The sequence below is a fragment of the Accipiter gentilis genome, chromosome 15 (genome assembly GCF_929443795.1).
Source record: "Accipiter gentilis chromosome 15, bAccGen1.1, whole genome shotgun sequence".
NCBI classification, from domain to species: domain Eukaryota; kingdom Metazoa; phylum Chordata; class Aves; order Accipitriformes; family Accipitridae; genus Astur; species Astur gentilis.
In genome coordinates, this window is record NC_064894.1 from 15531247 (window position 1) to 15545826 (window position 14580).

General features: G+C 40.4%; 1 protein-coding gene across 2 annotated transcripts in view; it reads left to right on the plus strand.

Annotated features, from left to right (window-relative positions):
• Positions 1 to 699: 699 nt before the first annotated feature.
• The window catches only part of FHL5 (four and a half LIM domains 5), a 29536-nt gene continuing 15655 nt past the window's right edge, over positions 700 to 14580 (plus strand). The window contains exon 1 of one of the 2 annotated variants that reach the window (XM_049817672.1): positions 700 to 2273. The gene's annotated coding sequence lies outside the window, so the exon portion shown is untranslated. The remainder of the gene's footprint in view (positions 2274 to 14580) is intronic. The other variant, XM_049817670.1, reaches the window with a different exon arrangement.

Sequence of the window (14580 nt, forward strand, 5' to 3'; positions counted from 1 at the left end):
CTGTAGGAGACATCATCTACCTGATTCTCTGAAGAAGCAGCAGAATTTTTGTTAACCTCTTCAATTTGCACCTGTTGGCAAAAACTGATTCTGTTCTAAATGCTTCTCTGGGCATGTCTTCTATTAACACAGTTATGATCTCTGCCTACAGTTGGACAAATTTGAGGGTAGCCTTTGAAGTTTAAGTGGTATGCTATAGGAGGTATCTGTACTTCTCTTCCTTTCTGGAAAGAATGTATTGCGTTAGATGTATTTCTAAGTGTCATTAGCGCTTTTGACAGATCTGGTTGGGTAATACTTTTGCCTTTCTCTGATTTGTGAACTTCAGAAGTTACTTGATCAAGAATTGTACTTTCAGTTTTCTTTTTCTGGAAGTAAAAGCAAGAGGAAGCTATTCATGATTCTCATTCTGGACTAAAATTCACACCTAACTTGTCCTTGCTCTTCTCAATCTGCAAAAATCACGAGCTTGAAAAGTGCTTGGTATAAATAAAGCTTATAGTTCATATAAAATCAGGAGAAAAGAGTTCACTCTAGTTTAAGTATATGACAAATTAAGTGTCTGCAGATGTTTAATAAACCAGTCAGCCACAAACAGATGGTCAGTTCTTAGCAATAGTAATCAGAGGATCAGTCTTACTTGCAAGATATACCTAGACACAGATAACCTCCAGAACATATCCAGATTTGGCAATTTTACCAAAGTCTTCAGATAACATAATACATCTTTAAACCATTTAAACATTTCCTTCTATCTGTGATATAAAACAGCTCCCACCACTTGACATTATAGACTAAATGATTCAGATCTATTGGCTCTCAGTTGTGGAAAAAATCTGGCTGGAGGTCAGTCATGGTTCATACCACAAGCAGCCATCATTTTTTTCATTCTGCTTAACTTCAGCCTGCATTTTTAAATGGACACAATATCCCTACTTTCAGCTGTGACTGATTAAATGTCTGCATCGGGTCTTATGCAAAGTGTAAGCACTTCTGTAGGCTCCATGCATGTGGTAGACTGTGATAGTTAGCTGGCCCCTGTTCCGTCCAAGCAAAAAGTAAAAGAGATGACTGCAATTCAAACAAGGCCAGAACTGAGAAATACTGAGAGAGAACCTAGAGGAGGCCATTGCTGCCACTCTGATGGTAATGCCATATGAACACCTTCCTGCCTGCTGGAAGAGCGACAAATTGTTCCAGGCCAGAAACTGCTACAGTAGTGTCGGAGCAGTTCTGCTGGGTCCCCAAAAGTCTCTCCTGAAATTGCAGGACTGTTTCTTCCTCCCCCTATTTCCCGTACACAACAATCAGACTCTAGCAATGATGACTTTTCTATTTCTTTTCTGATTTACAAGCCCATATGAGGTCTTTCGGATTCATTATGCATGCACCAAAGCGTGTCTGGGGATGAATGACGATCCATCTTTTTTTACTTTTTTTCCTTGTACCAAACAGTTTGGGGCTTGGGTGTTTTGATTCCTTAGTATTTTCAACAGAAATGCTTTTTTCGTTTTGACAACTGTCTGAAATATGTTCCTTTAAGAACCTCCTACATGGTATGTATTTGCAATTTGTAAACACAATATGTCAAAGAATGATTTGATTCAGTGGTGAGGCAGCCAGCTATTTGCATGTCATGAGGTCTAAGGGAAACAAACTGACCCTCAGCCTTCCTCCGTCCAGCCAAATTCTGATGGGACCCTCAAATAGCTCTGGCAAAGTGTTCTGTTTCTTTTGGACTTGATGAATGCTTGTTTCTGTGAAGACGTGTAATTATTTCTTCCTTTATTTTGCTGCACAAGTTAGCAAGAGAAGCAGCTTACAACCAAATGTGAGTATTGAGGTTCTTTTCCATTATTCCTTTATCTGATAATGTTTAAATGTGGTAGTATACAAGGTACCTAATTTAACATTTTGAGCAAGTAAGCAGGAACTTTTTTCTTCAGACAAAAAACTGCTAATGAAATTAGATGAAGAATTCTATACACATCAAAAGTTTTTTATATTCTGTACCAAAAGAGATGCCACACCTTTTTTGGATGCAATTGTTTTCATGTTATTAATTGGCTCACTCATTAATTTACAGGAAGATAGTTTGGGGTTTCCTTTGTCATGAAACGAGGATTAATTTTGTTTACTCCAAAGACCAAGCCAAGAAAAAAAAAATTTGCTGTTTGCTGTGACTTTTGAATCACTATTTTTGTCTCTTAGCAAGCTTTCATAGCTATTTGCTATTGCAAGAAAACTTTCTACATAGTAGCTTTTCTGATAAGGTAAGTCACTTGTTTCTAGCATAACTAATTTTAACACCTAACGTGGACTGTTCTTGGTTTGTTTGTTTTTTTTAAGTAAAACCAGTTTCCAAGCTGGTGTTTATAGCAATATTTTGACTTGTTATAAAAATCAAGTATCACCTTCAGAGTCTCTCTCTGTGAGACACTTTGTTTTATCTTTTAGCTATCACATTTTTAGGATCATAATTTTCGTTTGGAATTTGAAGGGAAAGAGTAGTATTGAAAGGATATACCACTGTTTATTGAAATGGTGCTGGAAATGTGTGCCTATGTTGGAGAATTAAAAAATAAGTATGGGTAACCATGGAAATATTCCTTATATTAAAGACTATGTATATTAATTGTACTGCTACCTGATTTCATAATGGCATTCTTTGTGATAATGAGATTACAATTAAATTTGGACAAAACTGTCAAATATCATTTCCATTTCAATAATATGAAAGTTTTAAAATATATTTCTTTAACCATCCCTATTTTCAAAAGATCTGGTAATATATCTGGAGCTCAGCACAAATCTCTTACATTTAGAAAACACATTTCAGATGCCTTTTTTTGTTTGTGGTTGATATTTTCACCCATATTTTTCTTCCGTTTGTGTGACAAGTTGACATTTCTAGAGTATTTTAGCAGAACAGGCTGTAACAGATTTAATATATTAATGTTATAACAGATTGCTGATGGTCTTGCCATGTAATTTTATTGCAGTTTCACAAAAGTCACTTTGATTCAAAGTTGTGTAATTGGTAGAAACTTAAGATGGCATACTAACCTTCTTGTAAGATTAGAGCAAAATGAAATCAAAAGCTGCTTGAAAGAGATTCTGATCAGTTCTGACCTATGGTATCTCCAGGTTATTTGCAGGCAGTCATATTTTAGGAAATGTCTATTTTTGGTTGACTTGGTAAGACATATGTTCTGTGGGCTATATAGCAATAAGCCCAGCTTTTTTCTTTTCTTTCCATATCTGAGTATCATTTCTCAAAAAAAGTTTAAAACTTTTCGTGTTACCTAACCACACAGAGCGAGAAAGAAATGTGAAAATTTTAACCAGCATGCTTCCAAATGTCAAGCCCAAAATCAGAGGGTGAAATTCTGACCCTGTTCAAACGAGCAGCACTCCTGTCAACTAAACAAGTTCTAGATGTTGTTCAGGCTTTTAGATCACCTGGGGAATAAAACTGACCTGAGGTTTTCTGTACACTTCCCTACCAGTTAAGAGTCAGATGATGTCTTATGGCTAATTCTAGGATGCTTGTAAAACTAATGATTTCCAGTTCAGCTATTCTATTAAAATCTCTAGAGCCCCAAGTTTGGAAGTTGGCATGGCAAAATGCTGCTGATGCTCCACTTGCACTCTTGCAGTGGAATTCATTCTTCTGGGAAGAGAGCACGTAGCTCTACGGAGAAAGGAGGCTGTGAACTCCTTGTTTCATGTATTTGTATTTTCCTGTAAATTGGAAACGGGATGAAATAAGGATGGTTTTGTAGAAATATGCCAGCATTACTCCAAAAACACTGAACTGATGTATTAAAAATAAGATAATAAAATTCTATAGCAGAGATGCAGTGAGGGATAAGACTGTTACAAAGGCTAAGTAATGTCCTTTGGCTGCCACTATAATGATGGCTAATTTAAGTTTCTGCTGGGAATCACCCTGCAGAGGAATTTATCTGTCTCTTTTAACTATAAAAAGCGCCTTGTTCATTAGCCTCAGTAGGCTTAGGTTAGCTTTTGTGAATATCCCCATTCTTCTCTGATATTGTACAGCATACATCAGCTATCATCTCTTCGTGTTTCCCTTTCTTAGACTGAGTTTTCTTTGACTCTACTTCATTCATGTTAGTAGGTTACTTTTATTCTCAGCCATGGTTGCCTTTGAGTTTGAATTTTTCTAGGTCCGCATATAAGGACTGGTAAATTCTTGCACATCTCAGCATATTATGGATAATGGATCTGAACAGGCTGCCCTAGTTCGTTGCTGGCCTCACGCTCAGACGCTTTATAACTCAGAAAAATATTCATTTTCTTGTGACATGTCTTTGTGCGTAGATACCAGAATTGATAGAAAGAATGACCTAGTGACAGAGCATGGCATAGTTTTTGACAGAGCACACATACAGGAGACCAGAATTTAGTCCAGAGTGACCTCCAGCAAGTTGTTCTGTGCCTCCGTCCCCCGTCTGTAAACTGGGTTTGTTACACTGGGGAGAAAAAAAATGAGTTAAAACAGTGTTATCCAAAACTGTCTGGAAACAGCCCAAATTCACTGGAAAATCCTTCATAATTAAGAACTCTCTCGACCACTGTAGTCCTAAGAGGTTTGACACAAAACTGGAAAAATTCCACCCAGAACATTTTGCGTAAGAGTATTAATCATAACCTCAGAGTCATTAAGGACAATTGCAAAGTTCACAACTGGAACATTTTGTTGCTTCGGCTAATTTTGGAAGTGCTTTCTACCTCTAGCACTCCAAGTTGACCACCTGGCAACCTTCGTACGGTGTTTTTAACTATCCCGGGCCAGTGCCACGGACACAGCCTGGTGAGCAGACCCACCTAGTGGCAAAGGCGTAGTGACTGGCTTCTTTTCTTCCTACTCCTCCAGGTTTGCTCTCTGACCTTGAGCAAGTCAATTACTTTGCTTTGACAAGTATTAACCTTTCCTGTAGACAGGTATCTCGCAACTGTGTTTTAGGATTATTGTTGTTAGAAAAGCGTTCTGAAACCTTTACAAGAAGTCTGTAAAATACTTCAGAGTATTAGGTTATAATTCTATTTGTCAGAAGCCCAGAACAGTATTAGGCTGTAAATCTATTTATCAGGAGCCCAGCCTTCCTCAAGTGAGCTCTTCAAGTTTCAAATTCAGCCACATCATGATTCATTTATGTATTATAACATGCAAAATTGTGGCATAATTAGAGTTCTGTGAGTCTGGGATTCTATTTGCATGGAAAAAAAAAAGGAAAAGATTAGAGGAAAAACTGTTTCATGCTGATCTTCTAATTGTCAATCTTTGTTTAGTTTGGTGCCTGAAAATTGAAGAGCATTGAGAAACATTTCAAATTAAAAGCTCAAAACATTTTGGGTATTTTTTTTTACATACAGTAGCAGAATTCTTAATTTGTTTAATCACTTGCTTAGACTTTTTACTGAAAACATTTATCAAATTTAACATAAATTAGTAAAAAGGACTTGAATTGTATTTGCTCCTTAATGCAGTTTCTGCTGCGGCTTACCATTCTCCTCCTCAGACCGACCTTATCCCCGACAGCTGGTCAGAGTTATGGCCTCTGAGCATCATCCCTTACTGAAACCAGTCCATTCCATTCTAGGTTTGCAAAGATCATTGCTACGTGTCAGGCGTCACATCATCACTTGAATAGACTTTACCTGTTTCAGTGGACTCATTGTTCCACAATATCCTTGAGGTAGCATGTTCTTAAAATGTTCCTAAATGTTAGAAAGGAATTTCTTCATTCTTACCTAATTTCTTCCAGAATTCTAAGACTTTACTGATGGATTTTATTTGTCCGAGTCAAATGTCGACTGTCTTGGGTGTTCAGATAAACTTTAGGCCTAATTTTCCTTCAATCAGAATAGGGCAATCCTACACTGGAACCAGCTTTTAGATAGCATGTATTTATAATCACAGAAAGAAATCCACTCTGAAAGTCATAGTGCCAAAAAAAAAAAAAAAAAAAAAGGACCTTTTCACATGCCAGGACATTACAAAAATCCCAGCAGGGCAGTAACTGAAGGGTCAGTGACCTCTCATCATAATAAAGAAAGACAAAATACCACGGTATACTCATTGCAGGGTCTAATTTTAAATCATAGCCACTTTTAGGAAGATAGACTATGTTAAAATAGAAAGGAATATGTTTAATGTCTGGCATAGAGATTTTAAGGCTTAAGGGAAATGTTAGGATACCCAGTCACATTATTGTTCAGCAAACCTTATCTCCTAAGTAGGCAGAACAGGTAACGTAAGAGGCACAAAGTTTTCAAGTACGTGGCAGAGGTCACTGGCAGGACATGAACAGAACCTGGGGCTGAGTCTCCCTAAGGGCCGGTCAGTGTTGCTGCTCACGGGACATGAGGATGGAAGATAAAACAGAGTTGATGCCATGAGATACTCCATCTTGGTTGACAGGACATTATCTACTCAACTACTCAGGACTCAAGAGGTCTTCAATTCGCATTTTTTTTCTGGGTAAGGGATGATGCACAAAGCCATGTATTTAAAGAAAAGAAAGAAAAACAACGAAAAACAACAAAAACCACCCAGCACTGTTTTCTATACTCGTCCTAGTAACACTCCATTATTTTTCCTCCCTGGTAGAGGACAAAGAAGAAGAAGCTGAAGACCTCCACTTCTTGCCCTTTCTCCCATCAGCCCCACTCCTAAAGGAGTTCACTGCTTTCAAAAGTCCTGTTATCAGCTGTCTTCTAGAACTGAGCTTTTACATTGGGAGTCATATATCCTTTTGCTATATTGGAATGAAATGTGGTGGTTTATTATCAACAGAGAATATAGGACATGTCATAAAAGAATGTGTATACCTGAATATTTTACCTTTTTTTTCCCCCAGCCCAAAGACCAGCAGCGTGCCCTTCATGCACCTGCATGCTTAAACTAACAAGGTTTTCTAGCTCTACAGTATGTTTAAAACAATTACCAGACAGAGAATAAAAGGAAAAGGTCTCCCAGCTATAATTCCAGATCTTTGGTGAAATACATACGCAGCCGAATTGTACTAGTTTGTTACTGCAACCTTGGTGCAGATGTTGAGACTTTGTAAGTGAATTGTGCCTAGCGCTCCCCAACAGATATCAGGACACCAATCCTAACATGCAGAGTTAAAAACCTGAACCGGAAAATACTAAATCACCTAATTTGACATCTGTGAATTGAGTGAAAGTATTCAGCTACGTTAACTTACAGATATATGCAAGTGTTCCTGGGGTCCTATTCTAAGAGAAGACAAACCAAGCGTTCATGTAACACTTAGGGGGAAGCCGAAGGAAGTTAAATAAGTCTGCTTAAGAACACCCACAGTGTGTTTTCATGTTGGATGGTTGTTGTGCCCTTTCTTGCCCTCTGTCTCATTCATACTGTATAACCAATTAATTACTGTAAAAGCAGTAGAATACAAAGAGTGCCACATCTTTCAGGTTTTCTTCACCAGGTTAGACCTTTCATGGACTGTCCACCTAGCAGAGGCAATATGTGCATGTTTTTAAAGAGGCTGTGTTACCTGTATTCCAAAGACAGCGCAATTGCAGAGGATCATTACTGCTAGGTTATAACAGCAATACCTACTGTGTTAATTGTCAGTAAAAATCCAGAGAACATAGGTAGTCCTTGCTTTGAGATCTAGCTCTACTCAATGTTTCTGCCCATTCCTTCTCTTCTTGATCATGCCCCTTGGGACTGCCCATCTTGAAGCCTGTTTTCCCTTGGGAAGGTCCGTGGAGGCACATCATGGAGTTCCTCTGCACGAAGAAGAGACTGCCACACCAATGGTCACCCTAATCAGCTCACATAGTGTGAAGGGAGGGTATATATGCTACATTTGCTATTGCCAGCATTTCTTATACTGTATACAGCAGTGGCTTCGCAAACAATGATTCCTGTAGGCGTAATAAGCAGTCCAGGGCTTGTCTGCAGAACCATATCATCTCTGTTGTCAGTGGAAAGTCTGGTAAGGAGGTGGCAGCCAAGACTGATGGAACTCTGCAAGCAACAAAACAAATCTAAATACCTGGGAACAATGATAATGGAAGTAGGCATCTTACATACCAATACCCCTTACAGTAGCCTTTGTTTTTTGTAAGTCTTGTGGTTTAAGCCCAGCCAGCAGCAAAGCACCACGCAGCCGCTCACCCACTCCTCTCCCCTGGTGGGATGGGGAGAACTGGAAGAAAAAGGTAAAACCTCGTGGGTTGAGATAAGGACAGTTTAACAGGACAAGACAAGGAGAAAAGAAGTAATAATAACGATAATACTAGTAAAAGAATGTATAAAGCAAGTGATGCACAATGCAATTGCTCACCACCTGGAACCCAATGGTCAGCCCATTCCTGAGCTCTGGAACCCAATGGTCAGCCCATTCCTGAGCTGTGGTCCCCTCTCCGCCCAGCCCAGCCAGCTCCCCCATTTATATGTATGGTATCAAATATCCCCTTGGCTAGTTCGGGTCAGCCTTCCTGGCTGTGCCCCCTCCCAGCTTCTTGTGAAAATTAACCTGCCAAAGCCAGGACGCTAAGCCGTAATGCCACCTAGCTCATGACAGTCCATTAACAGGGCTGAGATCAGAAATCTTTAGATTTGGTTCATTGTGATAAGGTGACATATTTTTGTTACAGAAGTGCTGCAGCTTGGTTTATTTTTTTCCCTCAGAAAACTAGGTCAGGTTGGCACAGTGCAGTTGGGAGAGAAAAGGAAAAGGCTGTGCCGCTGCAGCAGATGCTTTATTACCACTTGGGGGGTTTATGTGTGGTTTTGGGGGAAGGAGGCCTTTTTTTTTTTAAAATAGGGTAATGAAAATCCTTTCCAATTTTAGCTTGCTGCTAACATTGCTGCTACTGCTCATCTTTTTCTTATTCCTCATTTTATTTCTTAATGCAGTTCTAAAGTAGGTCACAGGCTTTTAAAGAACCCAGCTAGAAAAAGTTGTACTGCATAGTCAGTTGTAGGGTTTGGGGTTTTTTTAAAAGGATTTTAATTCATGTGATGTACCCGTTCTCACAAGGCACAGTACCACTTCATCCGCCGTTCTGGTTGTGAAATAAAATGTAAGGGTGAGGGAAATCCAGTCTCTGCAGTTGATGCATCTGCAAAGACAAGAAATAGCCTATTTTTTTTTTAAGATCTTAAAGATTGCAGTCAGCATCAGCGTTGCTTATTGAAGCTCTGTTACTTCTTGTTAGTGGCAAGGCTGTTCCGTTTCATGGTCTGTGAGCACTTTGCTCCCCGCCGTATCACAGGCGTCATTTCCTATCGCTATTGTTTTCCCTAGGAAAACTTTCAGTCCCAAAGGCAGGCTCGTGTCATTTTCAGGTAGACGGTGTTCCGGCCCGGCGGTGTTAGTGTATTGCTAAAATGCTGCTGTTTCCTTGGTGGACTTCTGCTCAGCTGTGCAGGCACTGTGGCTTTAGTGCATTGCACAGAGGGGAATCGGGAGGCAGATGTTTGATGTGCAGCTGCTGCTCTGGCAGAGGTCGCTCGGGAGCGCTGCTCTGATTTGCACACTGGGGGTGAACTCACTGGTGAAAGTCGCAGTCACGTATCTTCATTTGTGACTTTCATTTTCTTCTTCTTCAAGCACTTTTTGAAGTATTTTCCATGACTAGGGGATGGTAGATGAGGGTGGAAGCAGGAAAGGGGACTGGAAAAACCAGGCAGAAAGGGTAGTGGGGAAGACTGTATTCATTACCAGAGATCAGCTGTGACCTCGGTGATCAGCTCTCATCTTGACCAGTTCCAGCCCCCAATATTTAATGTTTCTTTTTCTCTTTCAAAGACATTTAGTGCTTGCTGGGTTTTAGGTTGATAGATGGAAAATACATTAATGTTTCCATGCAAGTACAATATGTTAATCTCTACATTCCCACCATTTTAACTGAAGAAGATGTAACCCAGCATAAATGCCCTTTTGCTATCAAATTTCTTCTCTCAAAATGAGATCACTCTAACTCAGACTCATATCTTTTTTCCTAGAATAAAAGTTAGCTATAAAATTGCTCTTTCGAATGAAATTTTTAACTTTATATCAAAAATGAAATTTCAATTTTTACTAGAAATTTTTTCCGTTGAGAATTTAAGATCTAATTTTACATCAATATTTTTCAGTCAAGTATCACTTTTTTTAATCCTACTTTTCTAAAACAAACTGACATTTTCCATTAAGTGGGTTTTTTAAATTTACAAATATTTTCTATTAAAATACATCAAAATTTTAAAAATAAAAGTGTTAGAGCATTTTGGATCAAGCTTAGTGGAAAACTCCTTTTTCTTCCAAAAATACCCTGATGCAGTAACTTTTCTTTTCATTTATATTAGTTTTGGAAGCTTATAAATGCTGAAGTTTCAGAGCATGAATTTAATCCTCTAAAAGGGATTAGGAAACTTTCCTCAGGAGCAGGTTGTTGCCTAGCCATCTCTTGTAGGGTTTCTTGCCTCTTCCTTAGGATGGTTTTGCCTGCTGAACTGAAAAAAAAAAAGATATGTACAGTTATAGCCATTTTCTTTCACATAGTCTTTAAGTCATTGCAAAAGAATTTTTACATCTACTTTCCCTGCTGAGTCCTGGTAAGGAGTATATTTAGTGTAGATGTCAGTGCCCCAAACTCTCCTTTATTCCCTGTTCTGTACAGGGCAGTGGCTGTGCCTACGTTTCCTTCTGAGCCAAGTCATCAAAATAGCCAAGGTTACTGAAGACATCCAGACCTTTACATCTCTTCTGTAGTCTGGTCTGTAACAATTAACGGCCAGCGTAAAATTTAAAATGATCAGTGAGGAAAAGGCGTTTTGACTTGCACCAGCATGCAACTACAAAAGAAACAAAATCTTCTTTACTGTGGTAAACCGGATACCACAGACAAGCCGGTAACCCCTTTCCATCAAAAAGGGCCCAGCTTTTGGGCAATACTCATATCTAAGTATTGGAATGGTTGACTAAGGACATATTGATCATGTTTCACACTCAGCGACAACACAGAAAATAATATCTGTCTCTCTTAATTTCACACATGGCTGAGACTTGAGAACGCTGGAAGTGATTTTTCCCTGTGGAAATGCTGAATTTACTGAAACTGGGTTTTTCTTTGACAGAAATTACCTAGAATCACTAGTTTCCTTTGCTCTTTCCTCTGTAACCAAATTCGTGCAATTGCACTGAATGTATTTCAGTTTAAAGAGGTTTAGAGACTATGTTTACCAGATTTGAAATACCAGGAAACATTGCAATTAGTTGTAATGAAGAACCTAATTGCTTATATGCTTTTTAAATGCCAGGTTTTTATTATCTTTGAAAATATCTTTCAAAGTCTGTGCTCCAAGGATATAGGCAGCAAAACTCTAAAGCATGCATTCAGCTTCAAGCATGTAAATATTAGAGCTGAAAGCAATAACATTTCTCATGTGTTTAGACTACGTGCATGTCTAGCTTAGTTGGGGACTCACAACAAGTCATTTACAGGAGATCTGTTTTGTTGTTGTGGGAATGACCCCACTCCTGCTCAAATGCCCAAAAGGGAATACTGAGGTTTTGTGGTTTTTTCACCCTCCCTCTTTTATCATGCAGCAGTGATAAACCTTTCTGTGGTCCATCAGCGAATGGCTGAGGTGGCATGGGACCTGCGGAGATCGTCTAGTCCAACGCCCTGCTTAAGCAGGATCACCTAAAGCAGATCGCCCAGGACCATGTCCAGTCAGGTTTTGAGTATCTCCAAGGATGGAGACTACACAGCCTCTCTGGGCAACCTGTGCCGGTGTTCCACCACTCTCACAGTGAAAGGATTTTTTCTTCTGTTGAAATGGAATCCCTTGTATTTCAGTCTGTGCCTGTTGCAGTGGGTACCGCTGAGAAGAGCTTGGCTCCCTCTTGTTCATTCCCTCCCTTCAGGTATTTGTACACATTGGTGAGAACCTCTCTGAGCCTTCTCTCCTCCAGACTGAACAGTCCCAGTTCTCTCAGCCTTTCCTCATAGGAGAGATGCTCCAGTCCCTTTGTCACCTTTGTGGCCCTGTACTGAACTCCCTCCAGTAGCTCCATGTCTCTCTTGTACTGGGGAGCCCAGAACTGGACCCAGCACGCCAGATGTGTCTCACCAGTGCTGAGTAGAGAGGAAGGATCACCTGCTGGCAATGCCCGTCCTAAAGCCCCACAGGATACTGTTGGCCTTCTTACCTGCAAGGGCACATTGTTGGCTCATGTTCAACACGGTGTCCATCAGGACCCGCAGGTCCTTCTCAGCAAAGCTGCTTTCCATCTGGTTGGCCGCAGCATGTGCTGTTACCTGCAGTTATTCCTCCCCCAGAGGCAGGACTTTGCAACTCCCCTTGCTGCTTCGTGAGAGCCCTCTCACCCAACTTCTCTAGCCTGGCGAGGTCCCTCTGGATGGCAGCACACCCGTCTGGAGTATCAGCTACTCCTCCCAGTTTTGTGTCATCTGCCAAATTGCTGTTTGTATACTCTGTCCCATCTCCAGATCATTAATGAAGTTGTTGAACAGGGTTGGTCCCAGCGACAACCCCTGGGGTACACCACTAATGACATTACTTTAAATTGTCTCCTTTAACATTGTGTCTAGGAGTCACTAATGATTTCTCATCCACATTTAGGCTCATGGCTGCTTTGCTTTTGGAACTTGGGCGGCTGAAGCTAATCAGTTTAAACCTGTCTAAATGTCTTCTAGGTATATAACTCACCAGCTAATTTGGGTATATTTTTTCACACGGTCCGTTTGTACCAGATGCAATCCTCAAACCTGTTTTATGGTTGAACATAAAGAGTGTGACTGAGAATACTGCCAGGATTTTACATTAAAAGGTACACCAATGCACAGCTGAAATATTTCATGGCTTCATTTAATTCTGTAAATCTGACAGTAGTCAGAAAAGAATGAGCTCCATAATGAACACAGGATAAAATTCTGGCTCTACCAGACTATGTGAAAACTTGTAAAAAAGGTGGGTAAGAATGGTTTCAGAAAAATAAAAGAAATTATCTAGGCCATAGCATTAACCCTACTCTTTTTCATGTACTGCTGCTGGTGAAGATATTGACACCACCCAGGAGTCTGAGCAGATGAAAAGGTTTTGCGTTCCTAGGTAATAGCTTGGGAGAGACTTGAATCGATACCGAGCACTCCAAAGACAGTTTGTCTCTAACACGGAGCTGCATTACTGACCAGCAATACTGCTGATCAGCTGAGCTTGTTGTGTTCACAATAACAGGGCCAGTTATTCTGGAGTGGAATCTCTGGGCACCAGTGTAGTACTTGTATTAAATGATGAATTGCACTCCCTGACTCTCACATGTTGATTCATTTAAAAAAAAAAAAATCCAGCAAATAATCTAGGTTTAATTCTGTAGCCCGTTAGCAACTTTTCTGTCCCCTTCTTCCACAAAAAACAGCTTTCAGCTACTACATTAGACATGCTTATTTCTGACCTCTAATTTCTCTGTACATTGGGTTTGCTGTAATGGTAATTCTTGAGCTTCACTAGCAAGGCTTGCAATAGAGGAAGAATATCCATTAGGAGAGATGCATACAGAGCCATTAATTTGAATTTTGCCAACTAAATCACTCAGGCTGATCTCGGTAGCAAGTACAAGTTATATTGGACAAGCTGGATGCTGCTGATCAAAGTTCTGTGGATGAATCCATGATCAGTGGTGTCCCTCAGGGGTCCATATTGGGACCAGTACTGTTTAATATCCTCATCAATGACATAGTGGGATCGAGCGCACCCTCAGCAAGGTTGCAGATGATACCAAGGTGAGTGGTGCCATTGACATGCCTAAGGGGCAGGATGCCATCCAGACCTGGATAAGCTCGAGAAGTGGGCCCATGTGAACCTCGTGAGGTTCAACAAGGCCAAGTGCAAGGTACTGTACCTGGGTCAGAGCAACCCCTGGTATCAATACAGGCTGAAGGATGAAAGGATTGAGAGCAGCCCTGTGGAGAAGGACTTGGGGGTACTGGTGGATGAAAAGCTGGACATAAGCCAACAATGTGTGTTTGCATCCCAGAAAGCCAACCATATCCTAGGCTGCATCAAAAGAAGTGTGACCAGCAGGTCAAAGGAGGTGATTCTCCCCCTCTGTTTCACTCTGGTGCAACCTGACCTGGAGTACTGTGTCCAGCTCTGGGGATGTGGACCTGTTGAGCAGATCCAGAGGAGGGTTACAAAAAGGATCAAAGGGATGGAACACCTCTCCTATGAGAAAAGGCTGAGAGAGTTGGGGATGTTCAGCCTGGAGAAGAGAAGGCTCCAAGAACTTATTGTGGCCTTTCAATACTTGAAGGGGGCTTATAAGAAAGATGGGGACAGACTTTTCAGTAGGGCCTCTTGTGACAGGACCAGGGCTAATGGTTTTAAACGAAAAGAGGATAGATTCAGACTAGCTATAAGGAAGAAATTTTTTACAATGATGGTGGTGAAACATGGGAACAGGTTGCCCAGAGAGGTGGTAGATGCCCCATCCCTGGAAACATTCAAGGTCAGGTTGGATGGGGCTCTGAGCCACCTGATCTAGTTGAAAATGTCCC